Source organism: Colossoma macropomum, unplaced genomic scaffold, assembly GCF_904425465.1.
Source record: "Colossoma macropomum unplaced genomic scaffold, Colossoma_macropomum, whole genome shotgun sequence".
NCBI classification, from domain to species: domain Eukaryota; kingdom Metazoa; phylum Chordata; class Actinopteri; order Characiformes; family Serrasalmidae; genus Colossoma; species Colossoma macropomum.
Window position 1 is genome coordinate 6466033 of NW_023494804.1, and position 15560 is coordinate 6481592.

The 15560-nt window shown below is 37.9% G+C and overlaps 1 pseudogene; it reads right to left on the reverse strand.

Annotated features, from left to right (window-relative positions):
• Positions 1-1718: 1718 nt before the first annotated feature.
• LOC118825080 lies at positions 1719-14181 on the reverse strand (annotated as a pseudogene).
• Between the last annotated feature and the right edge of the window lie 1379 nt (positions 14182-15560).

Sequence of the window (15560 nt, forward strand, 5' to 3'; positions counted from 1 at the left end):
ACACACTAAATAAACATGGAAAAGTTTGATATTATATTTAGTGTATATAACATATTCAGTTGAGTTTTCTGTGTAATTTTCTGTTAAATATGTTTTTTCTACTGTTTTCCTCACACTGAGTGAATGAATAAGTTGATCTTAACCATTTAATTATGTAGAGTTTTTGAAAAATTAGTGGACTTCCCCTTTCATGGCTGTTTTCACTGGAAATTAAGTAAACAAAGGGTGGTTTGTGCCATGAATGGATTTTTTTCAGACAGCATATTCATAACCATTTCATGTAATAACTTTCTGTGAGGGAGCTTTTAGAGACTTTAAACTCTTCAAACGTCTGGTTCCTATCACCACCACTATGAACAATCCTAATTTTCTTCAAACCACTGTGAATGACTTTGTTTACATCTTAACATTTAAATTATGCAGAATTGTTTGAAAAAAACTGATATAATTCTGATGGGTAAAGACATCAGACAGAATGTATTGATGAAATGTAGATGCTTTATTACATCTTAATTGTAATAATGAACCAAACAGAAGAAATTTATTGCTCAAACATCTTACGCCTCCCTTTACACTGTGGCTAGTCTGGCTGGGAAAACTCACACTGGCATAGCTTTAAAATCACACATAGTCTTCCTTCGTCATCTGTCATGGTGAGATGAGACATTCACCACACGGCTGAATAGGCAGCTACTGTGTACATTCTGTGGTTTCTTATGAAGTGTCACTGAACACAACTGAGCTCATTTCCAGGTTGGCCAAAAGAAGACCAGCAAGTTTTAACTTGTTTTCAGTAGAAGTTGGGCTGTGTGTCTTTGCTCAGCGCAAAGAGCTGAACCTCACGTCTCCACTGCAAAAGAACACTGTGGCCTTTTTGGGCACATTTTGAGTTTGAATGTATGTCCACTGATATCATGTTCTTCATTAATCCTGGAGCTGCAGAGAGGTTTGATGTTGCTATTGAAACTGTGAATGTATTTCTTCACTGTTGTACATCCCCCAAGCTGAGCTGAAGGTGTGGACACAAGACATAGTTTGGACATATCCTGTCTTCACTCACTGTCTGGTGTTGCATGCTCCATGTGGTAATTGGCTTGAGAAGTGTTTGTGCACCAAGACAGCCAAATCAAGCCAGATAAGGTAGTCCTGCAGTTTGGTTTCCTAAAATGACTTGTCACATATCCATTAAAGAAAAACCACAGTATAATTTGGTCGTCATATTTCATAAGCTACATTCAAAAGGTGGGGGTCATATGAGAGCTGTAACTGTCTTCTTTCCAGTCAAATAGATGGGTGATGTAATTTTAAACCCTTATAATAAAAGAAGCTGGATTCACAATTTTTTTTGTCTACTGAAAGTCGACCCATTTTTCCACAAATCTGGGCTATAAACTATAAACAGATGGCGTCTCTTCAGCGATCTGCTCTGTAAAAATTATTTTTATAAAATAATACAAAGAGCGTCTAAGATTTTTGGCTTTCTGCAGTAAATTGTAAGCATATAGCGATATGTGTGATCATAAAACACATGTTCTGTTAATTTGAGGGGAGCTTTTACAAAAAATAAATAAATAAATCAAATAAAAATTCACATTTATTTCATGCAGTCACTGAATAATTTGCCTTATGATTTGGTCATGTAAATTCAGATTCACAAACCAAAATATACCCTGGAGAATAAGAGGTTGAAGGAAAACCACAGTATGATTTGGTCGTCATCATGTGACTTTATGAGGTTCCTCTGCGTCCACACTGATCTTGTTTGTTCCTCCTCTGCATTTGAGCCATGCGTTCGCAGGCGTTTTGCTCATGATGCGCCTGAGGTTTGGGTCGAATTCCAGCTGCTGATTCCCCAGAAAGAAGTAGACAAGTCCTAGAAACCAAACAAAAGAAGCACAAAAGTAGTCAGAAGCAGGTGATACTGACAGCCTTCAGAAAATAGTAATATCTGATCTAAATGATATAGACTTAAAAAGAGAAGACTGCTTGGTTTCCCTCATAGTTTAGGCCAAGTTTTTGGTCTCTGTTTACCTGTAATGGGCTTAATGAACTGGATATCCAGTTTAGTCTGTAGGACATATATTTGTATCTGGAAGAGGATTAGTGAATCACAAAATTCATAATACAATTAGATGTGATATGGTGATTTCATACGTTTTCAGATACAGCAGAAATAGAGTGGCTGTAAATATAACATGTTAATTTGTTGATGTTTACATTGTCTGCTTATTATAAAAGTTCAATATTTTGAAAAAAAAACATTTGACTCTAAAATGGTAGTGGAAAGAAAACATTCTTTGAATGGAGGTCAATGAATTTTTTTTTTCAAATAAATTTTGGATCATTTCTATTACTCCATCCTTCATGAAATTTCAAAGTGTACTTGATTAACTGAACTAGTAACTACACTAGAGTATATTAGCATGAGGTTTTGTTTGGGTATTGCTGAAAATGAATGGAAATGTCTTATACAAAACAACAGAAATGTTGCAGTTGTGTTTGATATTGTTCTCCACAATCCATAAAATCAAACCACAAACATGATTAGAGGTGGATATATGTGTTACGCTAAACTACAGAAACATTTTGCGTAATGTTATTGGCCTTCAAGCTTCTGTGAGAAGTGTTTACCCTCATATAAGACTGATGCATCTATGGGTGAAGGGACTCCTGGCCACTCATCAGTTATCATTTTCGGATAGCCATCCATCATTTGCCTCTGCTCCTCATCATACCTGAACACAGAAGAAATTAGAAACAGGTTGATTGAAATAAGTTGCAGCATGAATGTAAAAAACAGAGGCTTAATAGACACTGCTTTTACACACTTTGGGCCTATCTTGCTTGGAGAAGTTCTTATAAGGTTTTTATTCCACCTGTCATCATAGATTACATTGGTAACTTACTGCTTATTACGGCAATTAATCAAGTTAGTCAAGATTTTCAATGTGAAGCACTTCATGGATCTGGCTTGTAACTCACTCACTCACATTTAGCAGGCTGAAGATTCTCCACAAGGTGGTGCTATTTGCACTCTTGTAGCTTTTGATATTCATGAGAGAGGTTTGGTTTAGAGTTTTATAATAAAAATAATAATATATAAAAGTAATTGTGACTCCTAGTTTTTCACAGAGATACTACCAAACATAACACACCTCCAGCATTCTTCCCCAGTGAAGAACTCAGTGAGGTGGGTTTCACGGAAATGAAGGGCAGCATCAATGGACTTAATCCTGGCTGGGAAGCCAAAATCAGAGATGTTCCTTGGGTAGCCATCCTTCACTTTCAAAGTTTGCTTGTTATCAGTGTGATGCCTATTTCTCCGAAGTTGGGATGTGTTCGCCACATAAACCTAGGATGGACATGTTTTCAGGCAGCAGCAGTGGACAATGGATTCTGAACTTGACTGGTTAATTAACTGATTATAAATCATTGAATACTTAGGCTAGTGGATATTTGATCCATATAACAGCATAGCCAGGTTACCTGTCCTTGAAAAAGACAACCTCTTGTTGCAATTCTGTTACTGCATCAAATGAAAGACCATGGTCACATTTATCTGGTGTTTTGGGAGGTGGTCTATCCAGTTTGACTGAGCTTTCGCCTATAAACAATCAATCAAACAAATAACCGGTTCCTGTCTATGGCAAACAGAAGTTTTAAATTATTAATTATAGCCGAATCCATGTTTTTTTTATTACTTACGCACCATAGAGTTCTTGGATATCTTTGACATCCTGGAAGGACAGCAGTACATCAGCATGTGGTACAAAATTATAGGCCGGGAACATGACTGCCCCAGGATCAGATGAATGAGCAAGGCCAAGGGCATGTCCAAACTCATGAACAGCAACGGCAAAAAGGTTACAGCCTGCAGCAAAAGCACAAACACATTCAGTTGAATCACTTAGACAAACGTCATTATTTAAAATAGTGTTATTCCAGTCAGAGGAGATCAACAGATTACGCCTAGTTTTGGACCATATTCACTTGTATTATGTAGTGGATATCTCCGGACTCGGCAACACAAATGTTAAAAAAGAGCCGTTTTGTCCTTTTAACAAAAATTAAACCAATATGTCTCAGTATGGGCTAATGTACAACCCCATTTCCAAAAAAGTTGGGATGCTGTGCAAAATGTAAATAAAAACAAAATGCAAAATATGCGTTTAAACCGTATATTTAATTGAAAATAGTACAAAGACAACATATCAAATGTTGAAACTGAGAAATGTTGTTTTTTTGAAAAAATATATGCTCATTTTGAATTTGATGCCAACAACACATTAAAAAAAAAGTTGGGATGGGGCGACAAAAGACTGATAAAGTTGTGTATTGCTAAAAAAAATCATCTGGTGGTTAATTGGCAATGGGTCAGTAACATGATTGGATATGAAAAGAGCATCTCAGAGAGTCTTTCAGAAGTAAAGATGAGGAGGGGTTCACCAAAAGGCTGCACAATCAAATAGTGCAACAATTCAAGAATAACGTTTCTCAACATAAAATAGTAAAGAACTTGGGGATTTCCTCATTTACAGTACATAATACATTAGTACATTAAAAGATTCAGAGAATCTGGAGAAATCTCTGTATGCAAGGGACAAGGCCAAAAAACAGTATTTGCTGGCCGTGATCTTTGGGCCTTCAGGCGGCACTGCATTAAAAACAGACATGATTCTGTAGTGGAAATCACTGCATGGACTCAGAAACACTTCTGAAAACAACTTTCTGTGAAAACAGTCAAATACAAGTTAAAACTCTAAAACACAAAGAAGAAACCATATATAAAGAGGATCCAGGAATGCTGCCACCTTCTCTGGGCCCGAGCTCATTTAAAATGGACCGAGAGGAAGTGGAAAAGTGTCCTGTGGTCCGATGAATCAACATTTGAAATTCTTTTTGGAAATCATGGACGCTGTGTCCTCTGGGCTAAAGACCATCAGGCTTGTTATCAGCACGCACACATGTGAAAAGCCAGTATTCATGATGGTATAGGGGTGCATTAGTGTACATGGCATGGGTAATTTGCACATTTGTGAAGGCACCATTAATGTTGAATGGTACATATGTACATATATACATATATGCTGCCATCCAGATGACGTCTTTTTCAGGGAAGGCCTTGATTATTTCAGCAAGACAATGTCAAACCACATTCTGCACGTATTACAACAGCATTGCTCCATATTAAAAGAGTCCATGTGATAAATTGGCCTGCCTGTAGTCCAGACCTGTCACCACTGAAAACATGTAGGCGCATTATGAAATTAAAAATACAACAAATGACACCCCAGACACCCAAAATGGGGAAAAAAAACATTTCATTTTCAAAACTACAGCAATTGGTCTCCTCAGTTCCCAAACGCTTACAGAGTGTTGTTAAAAGAAGAGTTTTTTTTTTTCAAAAAACAATAACATTTCTCTTTGCCTTTTTCGTTAGCTATTAGCTAGGCGAGATTGTTGTCTGCGTTGCTACGTGACCAACAGTCTGTCGCCAATCTTTAGGGTTAAAGGTTAGTGAATTAGCAGTTATAGGCTACTTTATCTCCAGCGTTTAAGACCGTTGCTAAAACTATGTTAGAACTGTGTGTTAGAACGATCAGCCAAGCTTTTTTACAAAAAAATTCTAATTCATCTGTGCTGGAATAACAAGTTTGATCTGCGGCAGGTCGCAATTTACACGCCTTCACAGGGCACCTACTGAGGTCTTGTAGAGTCCATGTCTCAGCAGGTTGGAGTGATTTAGGAACAACAGCATAATGTTTTGGCTCATCTGTGTATATCCATGTTTTCATGTATCCAGAAAACTGACTCTTTAAAATCACAATACCAGAGCACACTAGCAGAGCTTTTGCTAGTTGGCTATTGTTGTAATGTATAATTGTCACTTGTGAAAAAAAAGATGGGTTCTGTACTGCTGCTGTGTAATGCTAGACTTTGACTGGTCCCCTATTTTAGCCCTTAGAAATCATAGTTATCACCAGCAATAATAAAAGCAAATCGAGACTGATGATTTCTCACTCCTAGCTTATTGAAACATGCAGAGAAAGTGTTGCAAGTGCAGCCTCAGTTTGGTCATTTCTTGATGTCTCAACAACAGGAAAAACAACAGACTCTAACTTGTTGATACAGAATGTACATGCAATGTAAATGTAATTCATTATGTTATTGTTTAATATATAATTATATTAAAATAGTACAGCAAAATGACAGTAATAGTCAGACTTCTAAAGGCAAAACAAGGACTTCCTAAAGCACTTGAAGTTGTCTTTCAGCTGCAGGTTATCACCTGTAGCATTGTTTGTCCAGTCCTCTTCAGCATCAAAGTGGACATCCCCACCAATGCCAGGTCCTGGGAGGAACGCATGGGCCAGGGTGCCACCTTTACCATCAAACGGTGCACCATCCTCGTGATCTACAGCATTTAGCAGAAGATAGACGTAGTAGCAAACTGCACCGGTTTTCATACTGCTTTTTTTTTTACATTACCTCAGATTAATTGTACTTAGAGTCTAATAAGATCAACTAATAGATTCTAAAAAGAACTTTCAACAGTTTCCACAACCATTTAATAATCCTATCAGACTTTTCAATATTGTATCAGTGGCTAGACCTGGTTCCTGCATAGTTACTGACCATTAGCTCTTGCATCTAGAACTCTGACCATCGTTTTTTGCATCTTGCATTTAGAGGCAAAACAACCCATTCTCTTATAGAGGATTACAGTACAATAGGAAGTAGGGTGACCACTTTGTTATGACATATGAATGCAACTATATTAAATTGAAACAAACGATATTAAACAGCATTAACAGTGTTAAACAGCACAGTTTGCTCATTTCCATACTGTAAACCACCATGTGGTTTCAAGAGGGAAATCACCAAACTGCATAGCAATGATTTGATGTTTCAACTTTTTATTTAAGAAAATTAATTTCGCTGCCCTAAAGGTGAAATTTGACTGAACTTTAAATTAGTGGCAAATTTGACTGAACTTTAAATTAGTGACAAACCATGACTATTGATTCCAGGCCTTCAATTTGGGCCAAAAATATCAAAACTCTGTCAAAACATGAGGAAAAACGCCTCTACAATAATGCTAATTTCTGCAACTGTCCCTATGGGATTATAACAGTCTGTTAACGCTAAGATAACTGTGATTCACATGAACAGTTTTTTTTTTTTCCATTCTAGATTAAAAACAGACATTTGAAGCTTCCAAAAGAGATTCTATGTTTTACGTGAGGCTTTTGATAGACAGTTTGGCATATTGTGGCTGTCCTAAAAAAACAAGTATTTTTGATCATTTTTGTTTTTGAGCTCAGAGGCCCTTTATATTGTGTGAGAATGTCATAATGAGTGGGCCGATATAAACCCCCAATATTGCTGAGAATAAAATCTCTTTATATTAACTTACATTTAAAATAAATTATGTTTTTTCTCTCTCCTGTAAAGTTACCATTATGGAGATTTTTGTCTTTGGACAGCGCCGATATATTTTACCTTGCAGCAGTTTCACAGCGACTCTTTCAGTAGAGAGGCCTGACTCACTGTTTTTGTTACTAACAACCCACGGATTAAGCGCTATATTCAGTCTTATTCAGTCACAAGGCCTCCAGAAGGCCTAGAGTGACTTTTTTCCTTGCAAAATTGATCCCACCCATTGGAAATCAAAACTTGATTGATTCCTCTGACTCTTCGTAACTATCCTGATAGATAATCAAACATGTTAGACCCTCTTTTCAGCTCCTGAAGTCCTAAGCAATGGGAGAACTCACTTAGCTATATCTACCTAGATACCACAGAGAAACACAATTCCTGATTGGCCAATTGTCTTGTACAATAGCAGCACTGTAATACTAGCAGGGTTTAAATACAGACATGATTCTATTGATGAAAAACTAAAATTACAGCAGCCAGGTTAGTTAGTTTTAAACTGGGCCCTTCTCTTCCAGAGTCTGGCTATGGCTCTATTCCTTAAAAGTAGCCTATAGAAGGTGGGGTGTGAGTGCTTTAAACTATACATTATTTCAGGGATATATTCACTTAAATGATATACCAAGTAGCAAAGAAAACCACTGTGCTCTCCAGACCTACGTGCTGCAGGGCTGTTTTAAACCAGTTTTGACTCATTTGTTTTTAATGACTCCTAAACGTGTTTTCTCCAGACCAGCCGAGTTTTGTGTACACTTTTCAATGACTAATATACTACACCAGCCTCTCAAGGGTCAATCCAGGTGACAATGCACCCGTCCACACCTTTGTTATTGAAGGAAATCTCAATGTCTGCGCCTCTCCTCTTCCTTCTTCTGAATGTCAAAGGCGTTACCTGGGCCCAGAGCCTCCAGGCTTCCCTAATCGCTCTACGGATTTGGGAATGTCTCATCTTGGGGGTGTAGTTGGAGATCCTGAGCACAGAGACACATGTGGGAGATCAGAAGAAAAGCCCTTTCCCTGCTGGTTGCCCACGTTTTAAAATTAATTTGTTGGTTTACCTACAAAAAGTAAACATTTTGCCTTAAAATATTGAGTTTATTGAAACTCCAGTTACCAACAAGAAAAACAGACTATCTGTACAGAAGAAGGGAATCTACATAGAACTGGCAGATTATTAGAAACAACTAATTAGTACTCATACTCATGGGCCATTTTATTAGAAACACTCATCATATAGGTAGACTTATAATAGGTTAGGTTTATAATAACTTTCTGCAGCTCATCTGTTGCTGTACAATCTAGCAGCCCATTCATCAGCAGAACGGGCCCACCATTGACCTGATATTATTTGGGGGGTGGTCCATTACAGTAACACTGATATTGTGTGGTATGAGTGTATCCCACATAGTGGTGTTTTACACCAATGGGAGTCCCATTTTCTCTACCTTTTAATCATTTTTTGAAATCCAGTTTTGGAAACTCCTGCTGTTTTACTCATTTTCTTTAGAAATATCTCCTGAAAAATCAATAACTTTGAAGTATATTGACTGGAAAGGAGTTAAATGAAGAGTGTCTGACTTTGGCAGAGTTTACTTGACAAAAGAAATGTTACAATAGCAAAAATCTAGATCACTTTTACAGTGCGTTGCTGGGCCCAACCTGTAGGTCAGGGTGCGGTTCCTCCAGCGCATGGTTTCCCCAAACTGCTCAGCGTCTGACAGACCACAGCGGCCTCTCCTCATGGAAGTGAGGGTCAGTTGGTCCAGATCTCCGCTCTCCACCAATCCAAAGAAGCGTTGCATCTCTCTTAGTTTGGCCGTAAACTCATGTGAGGCCAACCCTGCCATCCGCCTCTGACGACTGGCTTGCGGCCTGAAGCTGTAGAATTTCTCCAGATAGCCCTAAGATCGGCCAGCGTGGAGAATGATAAAGCCATGATGACATATGTTGGTAAAGGAGCAAAAAAACAGAGGTCATTTTTACACATTTCAAGGTCTTATTGGGTTTTGAATCTTGACAATGGTCACTATCATCGAAACCAGAAAATCAATTTTCCTTTTTTTTACCATTCAGAAATACCAGCTGTCCTATACACTAAGAATCCAATAGAAATGGTCCAAAATCAAATTGCCTGAATGTAATTTTAGAACATTTCTTCTTTCTTTGATAAAGTCACCTTTACTTAAACTACATAACATTGACGTAACTGTGCCATAAACATGTCTTGGAAGATCATATGCTGTCATGAGTGTAATAACATATTTATGGCATATTGTTATGTCAATGTTATGTTCAAGTTATCTTTTATGGAGATATAGAGCAAATAACTTGGTAAATGGATAGGAAATAAGTGTTAATTTAGTTACTTATTTATTTCATGCAACTTATTTACTTTCAAATTTGGACTAACATGTCAAATAACATGGTGCTAACAGTAAATGCATTTAGTAGAGAATCTGTTGTTATTAATTTGATTTCCAATAAACTTGATGTACACACCATTTTCATGTAATTGATTTACTTCGACTACCATTCTATCCATATACAGTAGAATGCAAAAGTTTGGGCGCCTATGGTCAGATGACAGGTTTTGTTGGTTTTATAAGTAAAATTATAAAACGGACAGTTCTGGTCCTAAAATCTGATTGGCTGATCCGCGTTCTAAGCTGTTGTAAAGTCCACAATATACACACACCTATGACCACCTCACTGAATTGTATATTACTACTCCACTGCATGAAAAAAATCTAGTGCTGTTAATGGAATAATCTTTGACTCTCGTGCTGCTCACATGGACCACCGAGTATACGGATGAAGTAAGAACCAGTTTTTGGTTTAAGCTGAGCGGCTGGCAACTTATGTTCTTAATTTGAACTAGGCTGGTCAGCTAGCTAACAGGCTAAAAGATAGCTAACAGCCAACTCCATCATTAATATCACAGGCTTGAATTAAAGTACTTATGATATGATTAAATCGGCAGTATAAAAGTAAAAAAAAATGTCACTTAAATGGCTAACATGCTTCAAATGTCTGTGTTTCAGTCAGAAGTCGCGTCAAACCCAGGCTGAGTCCCAAACGGCTCTGCACTGCATCATTTATCAAGTGTGTATGTGTCTGAGACACAAATGACTATTTCTTAGCTATATTTTGCACTGTTGGGCTGCAGGATCCAGTATTTAAATTCCTACATAGTGCACTATGTAGGGAGCAAGGAGCCGTTTAAGATTCAGCCCCAGCATGAGAAGAGTGGCGCCGCTGGATTGGTGCTAAATAAGACTCGCGGTGGTAATTTGGTGACCAAAAAGTACTTATAAAGCGAAAGTTTTTGCATTAAACAGTGCTGTGTTATCATATGTTCATTGTCATATGATAATAAGTAAAGATTAAATAAGAAAAATTGTGTATTTTTTTTATTATTATGGCCTCTTGTGGCTTATTGCTTTAATAAAACACATACTTTACAGAGAACACGCTTTTAATGCACAATTACTCAATTTAACCTTTTGGAGCAAAAACAAAACAAAAATATGGCCTGTGCAAAAGTTATGGCACATTTTGTGTTTTATGTTTTATTGTGTTACAATGGCAATTGTGCAGTAAAGTTTGCAGAAAAATGCTGTATGTAAGTGTGTTCTCTGTAGAGGATGTGTTCCCTTATTTTTGTGTAGAAAATCAACAAAACATGTCATTTGACCAGGGCTATTAGAAATGGACTGTATGTGTGGTGGAAGGCCAAGCAGATTCCTGTAAATATTCCAGGAATTTTGAGAGCCATCTGCCATCTGTTTTTGTGTAAGTGTTCATTTAAGTTGTCACCCCCTGAAACACTACCTGTTATCCTTTTTTTCTCTTAAAAATCCAAAATACAGCCTTGAGCGACTCATTTCAACATATGGGGAGAAAAGCGCTTCAAGTGGGAAAAACACGGGCATAAATCTACAGTCGCATCAGGTCAGTTTTCTTTAGGGTGATTTACAGTAGACATCATTGTGCTGTATCTTCAGTAATCCAGTTTACTTTGTACCACATTGTTAATGGGCCGTTCCGTGGTTTTAGTGAAGTTGTAAGCCACTGTATACAGACACGACTGCACGAATCCTGAGAACGTTTTTGAGTGACGCCACGAACCACAAACCATTTCCTAACACTTTGTGTCATTGTTTATTACTTGGTCAAATAAACATTCATCCAGTTTTCATCACAGGCTGGTGTGAAATGCAGAAGTAGTTTGTAGTGTTGCAGAAATATCCTGCTAAACAGGCTGCAGCAATATACAGTTACATAATTGATCATTACCTCATTACCTTACATCCTTTTTCTTTTAGATGGGAATCTACAGTGCTGTGCAAAAGCCTGAGATCACTCCCACCACCAGTTATTTCAGTTCCTGTCATAATGAGCTTTAAATACAAGCTATTCATTTTGCATTTGATATTTTTGAAGAAATTAGATTAAAAAATCTACTTGCACAAGGAAGGAGAAAGTCAAATGTAATTGAGAATAAAAACAAAAATATTATTAAAAGATACAGAGAAAATGGGACTCCTAACAACTGCCTAGTAAACTGTCCCCATCAGATACTTGATACATCAGATACAGATGCACTCTGTTAACATATTCTGATAACCTACAAAGACTGAGGACTAACAGTACACTCTTTAAAATAAAGGTTCCTCATCAGTTCTCGGCTTGAATGTACCGTTCTATGACAAAATAATCTTCCATTGATATGAAACTACATGATATGAAGGTTCTTTAATTTCCTCTTTTTCACATACCCATCTCATTTGGTTCTTAAAGTTTCTCCAGGGAAGAGCTTTTTCTATTTTTAAGAGCATTATGGACAATTCCTGGATCATTTCTTTAGCGGTGTTCACATTCAGCTCATCAGGGTAAGTCTGATGTTCTGTGAATCCATCCTGAGCCTATATTTAAACGCAGTACACCCTTTACTTTACTGAATAAAAGAAATGTATAACAATCACTGCACAGCATCCATCACTATTGAACCAATAACTATGATTTGGATCTGTTGTATAATGCACGACTGTGCAAACTGCCACAGTAAATAGTTATAATAACATATTGTGAAGGAAATATTTGACCTCAGTGGATTCAACCTGAACAGAGAAACTTTGTCTTTTATGTTCTATTCCATTATATTATTTTATTGCTGCGTGTCGTTCCAAAAGTCACCTGTGATCTGAGATTAATCATGAAACATAATTATGAGTCATAACCAGCAGAACTAGTTTTACAATGAGGGTAGGCATGAGGTCAACCAGAACAGACTTATCATATATCATCACTGTTGTAACAAAATATGTAAGATTTAATTATGTAAGATGTAAATACACCGATCAGGCATGACATTATGACCGCCTCCTTGTTTCTACGCTCATTGTCCATTTTATCAGCTCCACTTACTATATAGGTGCACTTTGTAGTTCTACAGTTACAGACTGTAGTCCATCTGTTTCTCTGCATACTTTGTTAGCCCCCTTTTACCCTGTTCTTGAGTGGTCAGGACCCCCATGGACCCTCACAGAGCAGGTACTATTTGGGTAGTGGATCATTCTCAGCACTACAGTAACACTGACAGTGAATGTGTGTTGTGCTGGTGCGAGTGGATCAGACACAGCAGTGCTGCTGGAGTTTTTAAACACCTCAGTGTCGCTGCTGGACTGAGAATAGTCCACCAACCAAAAACATGCAGCTAACAGTGTCCTGTGACCACTGATGAAGGACTAGAGGATGACCAACACAAACTGTGCAGCAGCAGATGAGCTATCGTCTCTGACTTTACATCTACAAGGTGGACCGACAAGGTAGGAGTGTCTAATAGAGTGGACAGTGAGTGGACACAGTGTTTAAAAACTCCAGCAGCTCTAGTCCTTCATCAGTGGTCACATGACGCTGCCCACAGGACGCTGTTGGCTGGATATTTTTGGTTGGTGGACTATTCTCAGTCCAGCAGTGACACTGAGTTGTTTAAAAAGCACTGCTGTGTCTGATCTATATATATATATGTGTGTGTGTGTGTGTGTGTGTGTGTGTGTGTGTGTGTGTGTACACCACTATTGAAAAAGCTCCTATTTTCATAAATTTACAGAAAAACTTCAGTATATTTTCGATATAACAATTCGAATGAAAGTACAATATTTGAAATTTTAACATGAATTTCAGAAATGTCTCAGTTTTGATACGTCCTTCTTTTGCTTTAATGACAGCATGCACTCGAGCTGGCAATGGCTCCCATAAATGTATGCAAAAGCCTCTGATGAGCAGGAATCCACCTGAGAGCCGTCTAAACACAAGCTTGGATGGAAGAGAAGACTTACAAAATACCTGACTTTTCTGTACAGAGGCCTTAACATGGTCAGTGTCACAAATATAGAAATACTGCAGAATATTTCTACTTCATTGTACTTGTCATAACTTTTCTTTGCTTAAATTCTTTTAATTCTAAAATGTTTTGTTGCTTACCTCCAAGTTCAAAAATCTATGTTGTCTCAGACTTTTGGACCCCACTGAATGTATATACATACAAAGAGTTTAGTCCAGGCTAGTCTAGTAATATGCTACAGGATTATTTGACACATACCTCTGCAACCTCAGGTCGGCATCGCTGGGCCACGCTGTGGGATACGCTGGAGAGGCCAAAAACACTCCGACTTGGACAAATAACCTCAACCAGAGCTTTCCCATGCCTGCCATGAGCTTTACTCCATTAGACGAGCCTTCTTCTACCTATCATGACATCCTAAATCTGGAACAGAGGCCACCTGGAGCACAGCGTTAATTATACGCACGCTCAGGCTGAAACAGACGTCACCTAGCATGCTTTCACTCAGCGCTTTCTTCTTAAAAATATGTGATTAATGTGTGGCTTACCACCACTCAACAGCTGACAGTCATTATAAGGCACATTTGCATGGAGAGATATGAGGCCCTGTGATGTTTTGGGTTGTTAGAATAGTCCACAGTGCAGATGACGCCTGCGCCTCCGAGGATCTACAGTATACGCATAAATATGTATTTAATAATGGCAAAAATTATGCTTGGGGAATAACACCCATAAAAATAAACCACTCAAAATAAATCTGACACAAACGTCTAATTAAAGTTCCTTGTAGGCCTGGGTTATGTAAGCAGAAAAGTGGGTTAAATAAGGTCATAAAGTGTAGAGCATATAAAATATTCTCTTAAAATGTTCCCTCAAGGGTTCTTTAGTGAAGTCAGTAGTTATATATAGAACCATGACATCTCAAATAGTCAGTTCAGACAATAGTTCTTTACGATATTCTAATTAAGCTTAGAATATCTATTATTAATATGTATAACCTGCATAACGAACCTTCAGCATAGTTCTTTAAAGGCCTCATATCATGGAAAACCAAATACTTCAGATATAAGACTTAAATACAGTATGTAAACTTGGCCTGTTTCATATTCACTCTTTTTGTGATGTCACAAAAACCAGCTTATTTACATATATCTGCCTACAGCAGTTTAGCTCCACCCATTCACACTGAAGTTATAAGAAGTGTTGGAGTGCTTTTTTAACAAGTGGCAATGCATGGCAGCCAATCAGAACAGTACTAATTTACATACATCAGTCTTAATGGTGCCTGTTTAAATAATAAGTTTGTAGACACCTACAGTATTTTTTCTGAAATGAAGGGTATTAATAGGTAGGTTGTCCTCCGTTGCTGCAGTAACAGCCTCCACTCTTCTGGGAAGGCTTTACACTAGATGTTGGAGCATTGCTGAGAATTTGATTGCATTCAGCCACAAGAGTATTGGTGAAGTCAGGTACTGATGTTGGATGACCAGTTCTGGATCACTCCAACTCATCCTAAAGGTACTGGATGGGAGCTCCATCACTCAAGAGAATGCAGTTCCACTGACCCACAGGCCAGTCCTGGGGGGCTTTATACCCCTCTAGCTGATGTTTGGCATTGGCTCATGCGTGGCTGCTCCAGAGCATCCCATTCTATGGTCAATGCTTTTCTATGGAGATTTTACAAGCATAATTGTTTGTGCACAGTTAAACACCTGGATACATTTGGACCGATATTGCAGTCTCTATAGCACCAGTGCTCTGACGTGTTTAGAAGTTG